The sequence below is a fragment of the Nomascus leucogenys genome, chromosome 13 (assembly GCF_006542625.1).
Source record: "Nomascus leucogenys isolate Asia chromosome 13, Asia_NLE_v1, whole genome shotgun sequence".
NCBI lineage: Eukaryota > Metazoa > Chordata > Mammalia > Primates > Hylobatidae > Nomascus > Nomascus leucogenys.
The window spans coordinates 54,855,968-54,871,045 of record NC_044393.1 but is presented as its reverse complement, the minus strand read 5'-3'; the positions used below and the strand labels follow the sequence as shown (position 1 = coordinate 54,871,045).

The following is a 15,078-nucleotide window of genomic DNA, read 5'->3' as shown; positions in this document are numbered from 1 at the left end:
GCCAGTCAACAGATAGTGGAACCAAGTGGGTTCCAGGCACTGCTGGGGATGGAGCAGTGAACAAATCAGACAATAATTCCTTCCTTCTTAAAATTTCCAATATAGTGTTTATTGGAAGTACCATGCTCTTGAATGCCACAGAGTAGCAACATAAACCTGTAAAGAGAAGCTTGGGCCTGTTATGATTCAAGAACCAATGTGCAGACACCTGGGAACCCCTATGCTTACTTGAACCTTTGCTGTTTGTAAGTGATCACAAATGATACTGGAAATGGGGTTGCCTCTGCTGTATGAGCTGGGAGCCATCAAGTTTGCAAAGCACCAGAATAGCCTTTTACAACAAAAGATGATTCATGTCAGCCTTCGACTTTGTAGGAGATAGAAAACACCTTCTGCTACTCTAGAAAATCAGGGTTACCACTTCACAAGATTGTGGTTTAATCTGAAGAATACAGACCAATAAAAGTTCCTGGCCAAAAGTAACTAATAATAGCAAAAAAAAAAAAAAAAAAAAAAAAAAAAAAAAAAAAAAAAAAAAGATAAAGGGCCAGAGGATCTATTAATCTCCAGTATTAGTAAGACTCTTCCTTAGAGCTGTGGCTTCCAAGCTATTTTAATCATGCACCCTTATCAGTAAAAATTTTTGGAGCTGGAACCCAAGAGTATGTGTATTTAATTATAAATTACATGCACATACTAGTCTAATACATTAGTGAAACTATGAAACGAAATTTAAAAGTTAAAAGGGCAAGCTAAAAATAACTAGAATTAGAAGTTTTAATATGTTTCCCCATCCTAATAGATCATCTTGGGCATGTAAAGCTCACTTAGAAACAACTCACTGGGAGAATGGAAATGAGGACCTGGTCATACCATCCACCGTTGCTTAGCTTTGAGATACTGGGCAAGCTACTTAATCCTAAGCCTCAGTTTCCTCATTTGTAAAGTGATAATAAAAATACTGCAGTTTCCCTGGCCTCCTCATAGGGTGGCTTTGAGGATGAAATGAGCTCTGTAGGTGTTTTATAAACTGCAAGGCATTCAGCAACATGCAAACTCGATTGTGTGACCAGTTAGCCACCTCCATGCCCCAGCCAGTAACTTCTCCCTGAGTTTATTCCGTCACCCCAGATATCCTTCCTGCAGGTCATAAGAAGTAATGATATGAAGGTGGACAAGTGAAGCAGTCAAAGTCTCTCATCCTTACTTAAAAAGAGAGACAAAACCATAAGGCAACTCAAGCCCAAATTCTGCAGCTAGTTAGTACCATCCTCCCCATTCACAGGAGAGCACCTTTCTCCCTACAGCTCCAAGGGTGTTATGTTTTCCACACTGTAGATGTTGTGGATTTATTTTTGGAGACAGGGTCTTGCTGTGTTGCCTAGGCTGCCTTAAACTCCTGGGCTCAAGCAATCCTCCCACGTCAGCCTCCCAAGTGTCTGGAGCTACAGCTGTGTGCCACTGTGCCCAGCTGACATTATGGAATTTGAGAAAGTAAATCTAATGTTGAGAAGCAGCAACGTTGTTCCTAAGACTTGAAGAATTTCAGTGTGTCCAGCTGAAGTATAGGGAAGGGCTCTATGACCTCAGCAAGACAATTTTGTGGGCTGCCTGGTGGCAAGTCACTAAGCCCTACAGCAGTGTCACTGAAAGGTGTCTGGGGCTTACACACTTGGAGTATGTGCAATGTCACCGTATAGCAAAACTGCATTTCTGGCATCAACCAAAGTAGAGGATTAATCATGCAAGGGGAAAATAAGATGTTCCAAGCACCAGTTAATGGAAGTGTTGTGAGCACAGGAGCAATAATCACAGTTAACTGTACTGCGCACTTGCTTTATGCCAGCCTGTGCAAGGTGTGCCGTGTGTGATCCCATTTAATCCTCACTGTTTCCATTTCCATTTTGCAGTTAAAGAAACTGAAGGTGAGAGAGGTTAAGTAGCTTGCTCACAGTCATGGTGGAGCCACAGTTCAAATTCAGATTGCTCTGTCTCCAAAACCTATACCTGAAACCACCCTACTCTTCCACCTATCAAATGAGTTCTATATTTTCATCTTTGTTAGTGACTCCTCTCTCTGATTTCCATATAATCAATTTTCTGTGCCATTCAACAGGACAAAACTGTAAGGAGACTAGTGATCTCCTTTGCTAGCCACTCTCCTGAGGTTAGAAACCCAGACTCACTGCACAGGATCTTAAAGCAGCAGCAGCAGGTGTGTGTTAGTCAGCTTTTTTGCATGACTATAAAGGAATAACTGAGACTTGATAATTTATAAAAACAGAGGTTTCAGCCAGGCGCGGTGGCTCACGCCTGTAATCGCAGCACTTTGGGAGGCTGAGGCAGGTGGATCACCTGAGGTTGGGAGTTCAAGACCAGCCTGACCAACATGGATAAACCCCATCTCTACTAAAAATACAAAATTAGCCGGGCGTAGTGGCACATGCCTGTAATCCCAGCTACTCAGGAGGCTGAGGCAAGAGAATCGCTTGAACCCGGGAGGCAGAGGTTGCATTGAGCAGAGATCACGCCATCGCACTCCAGCCTGGGCAACGAGAGCAAAACTCCGTCTCAAAAAACAACAGCAACAAAAAAAAACAGAGGTTTCATTGGCTCACAGTTCTGCAGGCTGTACAGGAAGCATGGCACCAACACCTGCTCAGCATCTGGTGAAAGCCTCAAGAAGCTTACAGTCATGGCTGAAGCCAAAGCAGGAACAGGCATGTCACATGGTGAGCGTGGGAGCAAGGGGGTGGAGGGTAGGTCCCAGACTTTTAAACAACCAGATCTCACATGAACTGAGTGATAACTCACTTATCACCAAGGGGATGGTGCTAAACCATTCACGAGGGATCCACCCCCATGATCTCATCATCTCTTAATAGGGCCCACCTTCAACATTGGGAATCACATTTCAACATGAGATTTGGAGGGGACACACATCCAAACCATATCAAGGTGATTTGTTGGTTTATTATAACTGAGTCTTCTAAGGACATGGAGGAAAATTTGCAATTTAAAAAAACCCAACCCTGCCCTTTTACTGGAAACTAGAGTGCAAGTAAGAAAGCATTAGCCCTGCAGAAGGCAGCTACATGCCGAGCTTTGTTGTGCTGAGAACCACAACTCTCTGTCCAGCCAAGCTGCAGCCTCATCAAGGGGCTGGTTAGCCTTGGAGGTCCTACTCCAACTTTAATACCTTCCCCCCACTGCCCAGCATGTTCCTCACCTCATACCCATCCCACAGTGCTCACTCTTCACTCCTTCCAAAAAGCCTTGCGCTCTAGAAAGACACTAAGCTATCAGTCATCTATACCCCAATATGAATATTAAGCCAATATATGACTTCCTGGTGATAGGTACACTTTGATGATTTTCTTGAATATTAGTTTGAAAGGCTTTGCTTCTGTTGCTGTGACCTACAGGCATCAGGATCAGATGGGGTGGAGGACATCTGAATGAGGCACACACTTTTTTTTTTTTTTTTTTTGAGGAATAAACAGTCTTTACTGGGCTCAGACCAGGAGTCCATGGGTCTTGAGAGCTTCTGTATATGTCAGTTTTCTTCTCCACTTTCTTTTCACCCGGTTTCCATAGCCTCATGAGCTGTTTCTTCTTCCGATAGTGGATCTTGGCTTTCTCCTTCCTCTTCTCCTTCAGGGTGGCTGCCACTGCCAGGTACTTACAGCCAACCTCGTGAGCCAGGCGCCCCACGTAGGCAAACTTTCTTGTAGGCTTCATATGCATGACCTTGAGGGCAGCAGGAACCACCATCCGCTTTTTCCTGTCATAGGGCGGTGGGATGCAGTCAAACACCTTGAGGCACTCCAGGGCGGCCCAGCCTCGCTTCGTCTTGTAGGGCAGCATGCCTCGAAGTCCGCCGGAAGGTGCGGCTAGAGGCCCGGAAGTGGTAGGGGCCTCGGGAAGGGTAGGGGCTTTGGAAAGGGTTGGTGTTCATGCGCTTGCGGAGGAAGGCCAGGTACTTCAACTTGTTTCTATAGAAATGGCCAGAAATGATGATGCCCTCACAGCATACGACCTCCACCTTCCGGCCCAGCAGTACCTACTTAACCACGATGGCTGCCAGGCAGCCCAGGAGATGGCCTCGACCATCAAGCACCAGGACCTGCCCCTCTGCCATCTTCAGCAGCCCCCTGGGAAAGGACACTCTTTTTTTTTTTTAATCCCAAACACAAGTTAATGCATTTTGCTTTGCTCTAATTTTAATTTTTTTATTGTTAAATATCCAGCATATACAGATTTTTTTTAAATAGCCAACCCAGATACAGAAAGCTTCATAAAACAAATGTACAAACTCGTATGAGGACATCACCCTTTGCAGGGTCACCAAGATGCCATTTGTGAACCCCTCCCAATGACTTATCCCCTCCCTGCAAGAGTAACTTTGATCCTGAAATTTAAAAACCAAATTTAAATCCAGTGGGTAGGAAACCTTCATTCTCAGCCAACTATCACAAGGACAGAAAACCAAACACCGCGTGTTCTCACTCATAGTTGGGAATTGAACAATGAGATCACTTGGACACAGGGTGGGGAACGTCACACACCAGGGCCTGTCCGGGGGTGGGGGGCTAGGGGAGGGATAGCATTAGGAGAAATACCTGATGTAAATGATGAGTTGACGGGTGCATCAAACCAACATGGCACATGTATACCTATGTATCAAACCTGTACATTGTACACATGTACCCTAGAACGTAAAAAAAAATGCAATGGGTAGATTAGCTGTCCCCATGTGTTTAACAAGGGATAGAGTCATAATCTTTTCCAGCTGCAGTGTTTTGGGGTCCTGAGGGTTCTAGTACCCCAGTTTTTAGGTAAAGCATTTCCCCTGGGTACATTATGCATTTTTATGCAGCTTTATCCTAATACATGCCAGCTTCAATGTGTGCTGCATCTTTGGAGGCTGCAGACTTACCCAGTAGTGCCCAAACTTTTGGGGACTTCCTTTTCTGAACTATCTTAAGTTGGTAAGACAGATAGATGGTTCCTTTCTTTTAAACCAAAGCTGTATTAGGGCAGCTGATCATTCAGCCTTGAATTTGGGCCATTACAGAGTTAAACCCTGACAGAGTCGTTTTCTTTCACTTTGAACATTCTAAGCCTGTTTTACTGGTTCTAAATCTATTCAAAAGACAAGGAGCTGGGCATGGGGGCTCACATGCTGTAATCCCAGCACTTTGGGAGGCCGAAGTGGGAGGATCCCATGAGAATCCCTGGCCAGCATGGCAAAACCCCATCCCTACAAAAAATACAAAAATTAGCTGGGGCGTGGTGGCACGTGCCTGTAGCCCCAGCCACTCAGGAGGCTGAGGCAGGAGGATTGCTTAAGCCTGGGGGGCAGAGGTTGTAGTGATCTGAGATCTCTCCACTGCACTCCAGCCTGGGCAACAGAATGAGTCCCCCCATCTCAAAAAAAAATTTTTTTAATTTAAAAAGACAAGGATTTTAGCCCAGGCAGCATTGAGAGTGTGGTATCCAGCACTCACCAGAATGCTTTTGGAATGCTTGTGAAACCTCAGTGATTTTCTTACAGCTTCATTTGATTTTATATTATTTTTAACTCCTTATTTGGAAATAATTTCTAATTTCCAGAAACATCAAAAATAAGAATAGCACAAAGAACATTCTATAGCCTTTACCCAAATTCAACATTTATTTATTGAAACAGGGTCTTGCTCTGTTGCCCAGGCTAGAATGTAGGGGTGCAGTGATAACTCACCGTAACCTGGAACTCCTGGCTCAAGCAGTTCTTCCACCTCAGCCTCCGGAGTAGCTGAGACTGCAAGTGTGTACCACTGCATCGCTAATTTTTTATTTTATTTTTATTTTTCACAGATAGAGGTCTCGCTGTGTTGCCCAGGCTGATCTCGAATTCCCAGCCTCGAATGTTGCTCCAGCCTCAGCCTCCCAAAGTGCTGGGATTATAGGTGTGAGCCATTGCCCCTGGCCCAACTGTTGTTAACATTTTGCTCCATTTGCTTTGTCCTTCTGTTTCTTGGGGGTAGGGAATGGGAGAGAGAGAGACCGATCCAGCTATATTTTTAATAGTCACACATAATATTTTTCTGAACCATTTGAGGGCAAGTTACATTCTTCGTGGTATTTTACCAATTACTTCAGTGTATGTGTCCTAAGAATAGGAATATTCTCTTACATAACCTCAGTACAGTTTTCAACTTCAGTAAATATAACATGCAAGCATTTACTTTAATATAATCAGAAGAAAAAACCACCAACAGACAGTGGTTTATTTTTTTCTACACACTGAGCAGTAGGCTTCCATTTTCATGTGGTTTGCATACAGCAATCTTCAAGTCTAATTGTTTCAATCTTACTGAAATTGCTTTCTCCTGTATCAACAGCAGGTAGAGGGTGCATATTGACATCTCTGTTTTCAATCAAATGTTTGTTTACTTTCTGCCCTCATTAGGGTCTCTAAACACATCAGAGATAATAAAAATAAATATCTCATCCCGCTCCCAGGCCTTGGAAATGAGAGAGTAAACACCAGTATAATTTAACACTTTCCTAGTCCAATGGGAAAATGTTGCTTTTTTATGTCTACGGCCCTTGAGAGGAGGAGAAGCTCTCCGTTAAATAAAATATCCTTTGTATCCTCTTTGCTGAGCTTCCCATCCTTGACTGACTTTCACCATGAACCCCGCCTGCTAGGGTAAATTACTGATAAGTGACCCATGCCTGTTCCCCCCTGTTTTCTAAATTCAGTGGTCAGGGTTTGTGACAGCTGTCATCAGCTGCATCTCACCGTGCTCCCCGCACTCTGCAGGGTTCTTGGCTTAGAGAACTTAGCTTAGAACTCCTTAGACTTCTTGGCTTGTCCCGCATAGGAACGAACCTTCCAGAGCATTCCAGCTCCCAGCTGGAGGTGAGACAGCACACACATTTCCCACTGGGGCCTTCGCTTGGGCCAGGAACAGGTATGGTGAAGGTGGCAGCGATGTTGGGAAACTTCTTGGCTGCTGGGCCCCTTCCCTGAGGGCTGCGGGGAAGGGAGCATTGCAGGAGTGCTGTGCTTGGAAGTTTTCAGCAACAGGAAAATCACATTTATAGGTTCTGAATCTGAACCATTTCACACTGAGAATTTTGTAATACTTCTTCTTTCTCCTCCTCCACCCTAACCTCTCATTTTAAGTTGCTTTGTCACCCCATTTCACCTATTAAAAGCTAGTGTCTGTAAAAATTTCAAGGCAGTGCATTCCTCCTTAAATTGTTTTCTCTCAGAGTTTTCTAAAACCAGTTTAAAATTCAGCCAGTGCCCTTCTCAGACTCTCCTCGGCCCCCAGACCCTCTCCCCAGAACAACCCCTTTAAAATCTTTTTGTTATTTTTTCTGGTATTGATCCCTCTAAATTAGATGCTTAGACTGCATTCCTGATTTATTGGTTTTAAACACTGCCTACTGACTTCCTGTTAGAAGAATTTGGCCCTCTTGTACCACCCACCCTTACTTCTCCTCCCCATCCTCCCAGTAAAGCTGTACAGGTAGGCAGAATTCATGGTCAGTGTTTACAGTATGATGGTGATTTAAATATTATTCACTAGGGAGCCAACTACTGTACTGGGATTAGGTTTCCTTTCTTATATAACTTTTGTTTTTCTTTTAATAATTGCCTTTAAAAGACCGCTTTGTCTATGAGATGCCCATTGCACATTCTCCCAAATGCCTACCAGTGGCATTTGCCTACCAGTGGCATTACTCACAAGCATCCTGTGAACTCTCGGTCCCCAGCTCCCGAATCCTCCACCTCCTGCTCCAGCCTAGACTTGTCATTCCCTAGGCAAGCTGCCGAGCACCATGCAGGGATTTCCTTTCGCTGTGCCTCTGAGGCTTAGATCCCTGTTTTTCTTGGACCTATTTCTTCCTACTTTTTAGTTTGTCCATTTTAGGGGAGAGGACATCCTCTGACAGCTTCCTGAGAAAGAGTGCCTGGGAGGCAAAGTTTTTGATGCCATGTGGGTCTGAAAGTGCCTTTGTCCTTCCCTCAGTCTGAATAATGGTTAGTTGGCTATAGAGTTTTCAGCTGAAAATAATTTCCCCTCCACCTTTTGAAGCTAACACTTCACTGCCTTCCAGCTTCCGGTGTTACTAATGAAAATCCCAGTGCCATTCTGAGTCCTTGATGCAACCTGTTTTTCTCTCTGGAAGTTTATGAGATATCCTCTTTATCATTTTTTTAAAAAGCTAAGTGATCTCAATGTAGAACATTTAGGGGTTTCAAAATCACACAACTCTTAATAATAAGGTAGAAAGTCAGCCTGCAGTGTACATACCTTTTCCTAGAGCCAAGCACAAAATGCAAATGTGAGATTTCAATGATTTCTGACTCTCAGATGGTCTTGCACCTGGTACTTCTCCCCCTCTTCACTCTGTAATACTTGGTTCTTCAGGCACAAGTAAGCAGTTTTCAGAATGTCTGAGAGAGAGGAAATGAACACCTTTATATATGTGTAAGAGTGATTTCACATCTTGTCCCTGAAGAGGCAAAACTGACGTGGGGATAGAGGAATAGGAGAGCATTGTGGACCCCCTCCCCAGAAAGGACCAGTCCCATCCACTGCCCCCCACCCCGTCTTAGCAGCAGTTCCATTTCTTATATGTTTCCAGTAAATGATCTTTTGTAACAGTCCTATGAACTGATTGTTCTAGACTGGCAATTTCTGTGAAACCAAGTAATAAATACAAAGCCTCAAGAGGAAGCCATTCAGATAATTCTCTTCTTATTTAAAGAATTTATTTGTACATGAGATTTTCTGTATCTTTTCTGAATGTTTAGCCATGAGGAGTGAGAGACAACTTAAAATGTTATCTTTTAAATTCTGCAAGTATTTTGCAACTCTGTCTGTCCCCTTTCTGGCTCTTCTTCCTTCCTTTCTCATACATGATTCTTCCTCACATGTATTTTAAAGGATTTCTAAGCATCAGAGTCAACAAGCTCATGTAATGAGGAAGGAATTAAGAAGTAGAAGAAAAAAACTAAAAACAAGAAGCAACTGCCTGAAAGTCAAGTAATCATAAAGTACCTATTAATAACCTAAAATATGTAAATATAATCCAATAGTTATGCTAATGTATATGGGCATCCTAGCTTTCATATTCCTTCAGACATAGACCCTGGGGGAAAAAAAAAAAACCCTGCTGGAAAACACTGAATTGATAGTTTCTCTCACTTCTCCCCATCCCCTTCTTCAACATCTTCATCATCATCATCACCATCATCATTGCCACCAAAGCTTCAAGTGGCAGGAGGCAGGGCAAAGATAAAGTTTATTGAGTTTTTAAAAGCTCACTGGGGTGAGGATAGTGAATTGTCAAGTCAGTTTCAGGGGGGCCATCAGCACAACTGCTGGCATTGTGATCACAGTTGGAGGCCGAGTGAGAGAAAACACTGGATAGTCCCCAGGTAAAGAGGATACATCCTGAAGGGCAGGGTCTGAACACCTGATGGATGTGGGACCCTACAGAGAATGGGGACTGCTGCGAAGCTGGTTTTATTAGACTGATTTCCTGAGGACGACATCTCCTCTGGAAGGACAGATTTTGTGTAAGGTGAAATGGAGGAAGAGAGGAAGAAAGGATTGAGGCTAGAGGGGACTTAAAAAGAAAGATTTGAGACTCGGAAGGGTGGGACTCATACTGGTGGGAGGAAACTGGAGTCCAGGATAGATGGAGAAATTATCAGAAAACACCCAGCTATCTCAAGTTCAGAATTCAGGTTCGGATAATGACATTCTAGGATACTGGGGGGAAAAAAAGAGAGAGAGAGATAGAATTGCTTCTGGTAAGCTTAGCAGAGTCAGAGAGAAAAGGAGAGTTCTCAAAAAACAGAAAGTGGCCAAATGATTTTCTGGTTTCCAGAAAAGGAAAAAAAAAAACTTAATTTCAGAATTTACAGATAAAGGAAGAGTCTACTGTGCATTATTAAAATTATAGATTGTGGGCCGAACACAGTGGCTCACGCCTGTAATCCCAGCACTTTGGGAGGCCGAGGCGGGTGGATCACCTGAGGTCAGGAGTTCGAGACTAGCCTGACCAACATGGAGAAACCCTGTCTCTACTAAAAATACAAAATTAGCTGGGCATGGTGACACATGCCTATAATCCCAGCTACCAGAGAGGCTGAGGCAGGAGAATCGCTTGAACCTGGGAGGCAGAGGTTGCATTGAGTCGAGATCATGCCATTGCACTCTAGCCTGGGCAACAAAAGCAAAACTCCATCTCAAAAAAAAGAAAAAAAAAAATTGTAGATTGTGAATACTAGAAAAGAAGGTAGTGAACACCAGGAGCCAACCTGGGTTTACTAAGAACTGTGTACACCAGAGAAATCCCATCTCTTTTTCTCCTGGGCTGGGAGGCCAGGGAATATTACAGATACAGTGTCTCTGGTTTTAACAAAGCATTTGGCAAAAGTCTGTCATGAAATGTATGTGGAAAAGATGGAATCCACATGAAGTCATACAAGTAGGTAAATTCATAACAGGTTGAAAGGCAGTATCTGTGGAGAAGTCAGTGAGAGCAAGGATCTTTGCTTTGGTGGTGGAGTTGTTTGGTTTGGTTTGGTTTGGTTTTGTCTTGTTTTTGAGACAGGGTCTCACTCTGCCACCCAGGCTGGAGTACAGGGGCGCAATCACAGCTCACTGCAGCATTGACCTCCCAGGCTTACATGATCCTCCCACCTCAGCCTCCCAAGTAGCTAGGACCACAGGTGTGGCCACCATGCCCAGATAAATTTTTGTGTTGTTTCTAGAGACAGGGTTTCATCATGTTGTCCAGGCTGGTCTTGAACTTCTGGGCTTGAGTGACCTGCCCACCTCAGCCTCGCAGAGTACTGGGATTACAGGCGTGAGCCACCATGCCCAGCTAGATCTTTGTTTATCACTGATGAATTCCTGACACCTAGAACAATGCCACAGTGGGTGCTTAGTAAATATCTGTACAGTGAGTGGGCCGTAACTGAACCAGAGGGACAACTGTAGGGAAATGTTACAGGCTTCTTTCCTGCCCCTGTCCTGCTTTGTTTCATATTAAGGACTCAAGTAAAGACATTGATGATGTGCTCAGTAAAGTTTGTGGAGAACAGAAAGCTAAGCCTGAAAACTAGTTTAGAAACTGATAGAATCAAGACCCAAATATCTTGCTAGTCTGAGTTAGATCTCTCAAGATCTAAAAGTTTAACAGGAATATATGTAAACTACTATTCTTGAGACTTGGAAATCAACTGAACAGGTAGGAGAGATATAACTTAAGAAACCTTACTTTTAAAGTTCGTATGTTTTCATTCACTCCAAGCTTTGTGTTAATATGGTGGCTGCCAGAAGAGGCCCATTTCAGCCATCCATGTTTGGATTCATCAGTTTCAGCAAATGCTTATTGCAGGCCTGCTCTGTGCCAGGGAGCTGGTTGTGTACAGAGACAGACATCCCCATCAACCCCAGGATAGGAGATGAGCACTAAGGTTGAGGCAAGGGTAGCATCCGGGGGGGCTTGAGAAGGGAGCAGGGTGCCTCCCTGTGCCTGGGGTGGTCCAAAGCATTCACAGGGCAGGGGAGCTCTTAGGCTGAGACCCAGAAAACAGGAGGGAAAGGGGCAGCTGACAGAGGAGACAGTTTGTCTGAAGACAAGGTATGGGGGCAGTTGAGAGTGGTCTGTTCAATAGGCTGTCTGGGACTTAGCCTGTGAGGGGAAGAGTAGAGGTGGCTGCAGGTAGGTCAGCAGGGAAGCCTTGGCCCACCAGGACTCAGCACTCTTGTTTTTTCTCCTACCTCCTGGGCTGCTCCAACTCAGAGTCCTTTGCTAGTTTCTGCTTCTCCCAGTCTCAGCTTTGGAGTGCCCCAGGCTCAGTCCTTGGCCCTCTTCCCTTCCCATATATACTTTTATTCCTTGCTGCCCTCATCCAGCCCCATGGCTATAAATGCATTCTGTTTGCAGACATGTCCCAGACTCCTGTCAGCAGCCTGGGCTTTTCTCCTGAACTTGGGACTCAGACGTCCCACCACCAGCATTTAACGTGTGGAAAACTGAATTGTTAGCTTACCCCCGTAATAGTTTGCTAGGGCTGCCACAACAAAGTACCACAAACTAGATGGCTTAAAATAACAGAAATTCATTCTCTCTCAGTTCTGGAGACCAAAAGTCCAAAGTCGAGGTGTTGGCAGGGCTGCACTCTCTCTGAAGCTTCCAAGGCAGAATCTGTTGCATGCTTCCAGTGTGGCAGGCCATCCTTGGCTTTCCGTGTCTTATAGCTGCGTCACTCCCGGCTCTGCTTCCTTTATCGCGTGGTGTTCTCCCTGTCCACCTTCACATCATCTCCAGGCCTGTCTGTGTCTCTTCTCCTCATCGTATAAGGACGCCAGTCATATTGGATTAAGGCTCACCCTAATGACCTCATCTTAACTTGATCACTTCTGCAGAGACCCTGTTTCCAAATAAGACCACATTCACAAGTACTGGGGATAGGACTTCACCATGTCTTTTCAGGGACCCCGTAACTTTCTTCATCTGTAGCCTTTCTAGGTTAGCTGGTAGCCACTTCATTCTTCCAGTTGCTTTCGACAGAACTCTTGGCCTCATCCTTGACTCCCATCTTTTTCTCCCATCCACATCTAGTCCACCAGGAAACAGGTTAGCTTCAAAACCAACTGCTTCTCCCACCTCCACTTCTGCTGCCCTGATCTGAGCCACCATCACCTAAATTACTATAAAAGCCAAGTATCAGTTCATGCCACTCCTCTGCTCAAAAGCCTGCACAGCTTCCCATGCCACTCAGAGTCACTGGCACAGCCTTTCTGCCACCCCCATGCCATCCCCGGCTTCAGTGCCCTCTACGCTGGCTCGCGTTGGCTCCTGCACACAGGCTGGCTTCTTTGCTCTCCCTCATATGTCCTAGGCTCTCCCCTTCTCTGGACTTTTGCACTAGCTCTTCCCTCTGTGCAGAACGCCATCCCCTAGATGTGCTCCAGCCTCACAATCTACCTTCTCACCTTCTTCTAGTCTGCTCAGATATCACCTTCTCAGTGGCACCCTTTTTACAATTCCAGCCAGCCTTCCCACCCAGCCTTCCCAGCTCCAGTGTTTTTTTTTTTTTTTTATAACACTTTTCCCTTTCTATAGCAGACATTATTGGGAATATTTATGGTTTGTTGTTTGTCTCACCTGCTAGCATGTGATGTCTACAAGGCAAGGGTCTTGTCAGTTTGGGTGACTGGTGTTTCCCAAGTGCCTAGAGCAAGGGAGAGCCAGGACTGGGCCCAGGTCTCCCTGGCTCCAAGGCCATCCTCTTCCTGCTGTGAAAGAGCACTCTGAACTATGCAAGGGTAGATCTCTCCAACACCACATCTCGTTTATCCTCCCTGCCCCATCTTTTGCCATCTTCCTCAGTGACTTCAGTATCTCTGTGAGCCTACTTGCTAAAATAGAAATTTTAAACTGTACAGAAAGAACATGGTGTTATGTTCAAGAGAATGGAGTCTGGGCTGGGTGTGGTGGCTCACACCTGTAATCCCAACAATTTGGGAGGCCAAGGCTGGAGGATCGTTTGAGTCCAGGAATTCGAGGCCAGCCTGGGCAACATAGTGAGACCTTGTCTCTACAAAACATTTTAAAAATTAGGTGGATGTGGTGGCATGTGCCTTTCGTCCCAGCTACTTGGGAGGCTGAGTTGGGAGGATCTCACTTGAGCCCAGGAGGTCAAAGCTACAGTGAGCTATGATAGCATAACTATGCTCTAGCCTGGGCAACAGAGTGAGACCCTGTCTTGGGAAAAAAAAAAAAGGAGTCTGGAGCCCCTTACACAGCAGGTAAGCATAGGCACCTTACTTCACCTCCCTGTGCCTCAGTTTCCTCATCTATCAAAAGGAGATAATCATGCTGCCTTACCTCGAAGGGTTTCTGTGAGGGCTAAATACGTTAATATATGTAAACACTTACCATGGAAACAGTGAGTACCATGTCAGTATCATTGTAAGGATATATATTTGAACCTTGAGGACACTGTGCTAAATGAAATAAGCCAGTCATAAAGGGCCAATACTGCCTGATTCCACTGATATGGGGTATCTAAGGTAGTTGACTCATAGAAGCAGAACATAGAATTGTTGAGTGCCAGGGGCCGGAGGAAGGAGGAAGGAGGGTTGCTGCTCAGTGGGTGTGGAGTTTCAGTAGTGCAAGCTGAGTCAGTTCTAGAGATCTGCTTTACAACAGTGTGCTTATGGTTAGCAATACTGTACTATACACTCACAGATGTGTTAAGAGGATAGATCTCATGTTATATGGGGCTTTTTAAACCACAACTTGTTTTTTAAAAAGGATGTAATGTATTAGTCACTAACCCTTTGTTTTATTGAATTTTCTCAAGGTCAAGGGACTTACCCAAGTGCTCACAGCTTATAAAGGAAAGAGGGTGACAAGAATGAAGCCTCTGACTTCCAGGGCTCTTTGTCCTGCTCCAAGTCAGGCATTAGTTCTGTCTGTCAAAATCCAGATTATCAAAGGACCATAGTATAAAAGGGCTCTGCAATATGGGGAGGTGCATCCACTCTTCTTTGGGAGAAACGCCTCACATATTGGCTTCATAAAACTCTTCTATGCCTCATAGGTTGGGCAATGAGAAATAAATAATCCAGACATTGGTGTTTTTGATAGGTGGCTAGAGCTTCCCAAACAGGGGGAGTAAACAAAAGAACCATCTTAATTTCAAGCTTAATTAGAACTACCAAAGACTAAAAGTCATTTTTCAAAATGGTGGGTGGTGCCAGGGCTCTATCCCCACCTGGAAGGGGCACTTGATCTGTAAAAGCAGCAAAAATAATTGTGTCTTTTATGTCACTTGGGTAGAAGCTCCTGTCCCAATTAATTCTTATCTCCTCCTCCCTTTATAAATATGCCTGGGCAAGGTGACATCCTAGCAGTTTTTTGTTTTGTTTTCTCTCTTCTTAACAAGGAATTCTCTCTGCTTAGGCATTTTAGGTGCTGATTTTTCTCATGTCCCAGAGATGCTTCTAATTAGTTGATGCTTCCTTCCCATAATAGTTCACCACA

At 44.6% G+C, this 15,078-nt stretch overlaps 1 protein-coding gene and 1 pseudogene across 4 annotated transcripts in view; one reads left to right on the top strand and one right to left on the bottom strand.

Moving 5' to 3' along the window:
- The window catches only part of ATXN7L1 (ataxin 7 like 1), a 270,468-nt gene that overhangs the window by 53,495 nt on the left and 201,895 nt on the right, over positions 1-15,078 (top strand). The window lies entirely within an intron of this gene.
- On the bottom strand, positions 3,516-4,141 carry LOC100588849 (annotated as a pseudogene).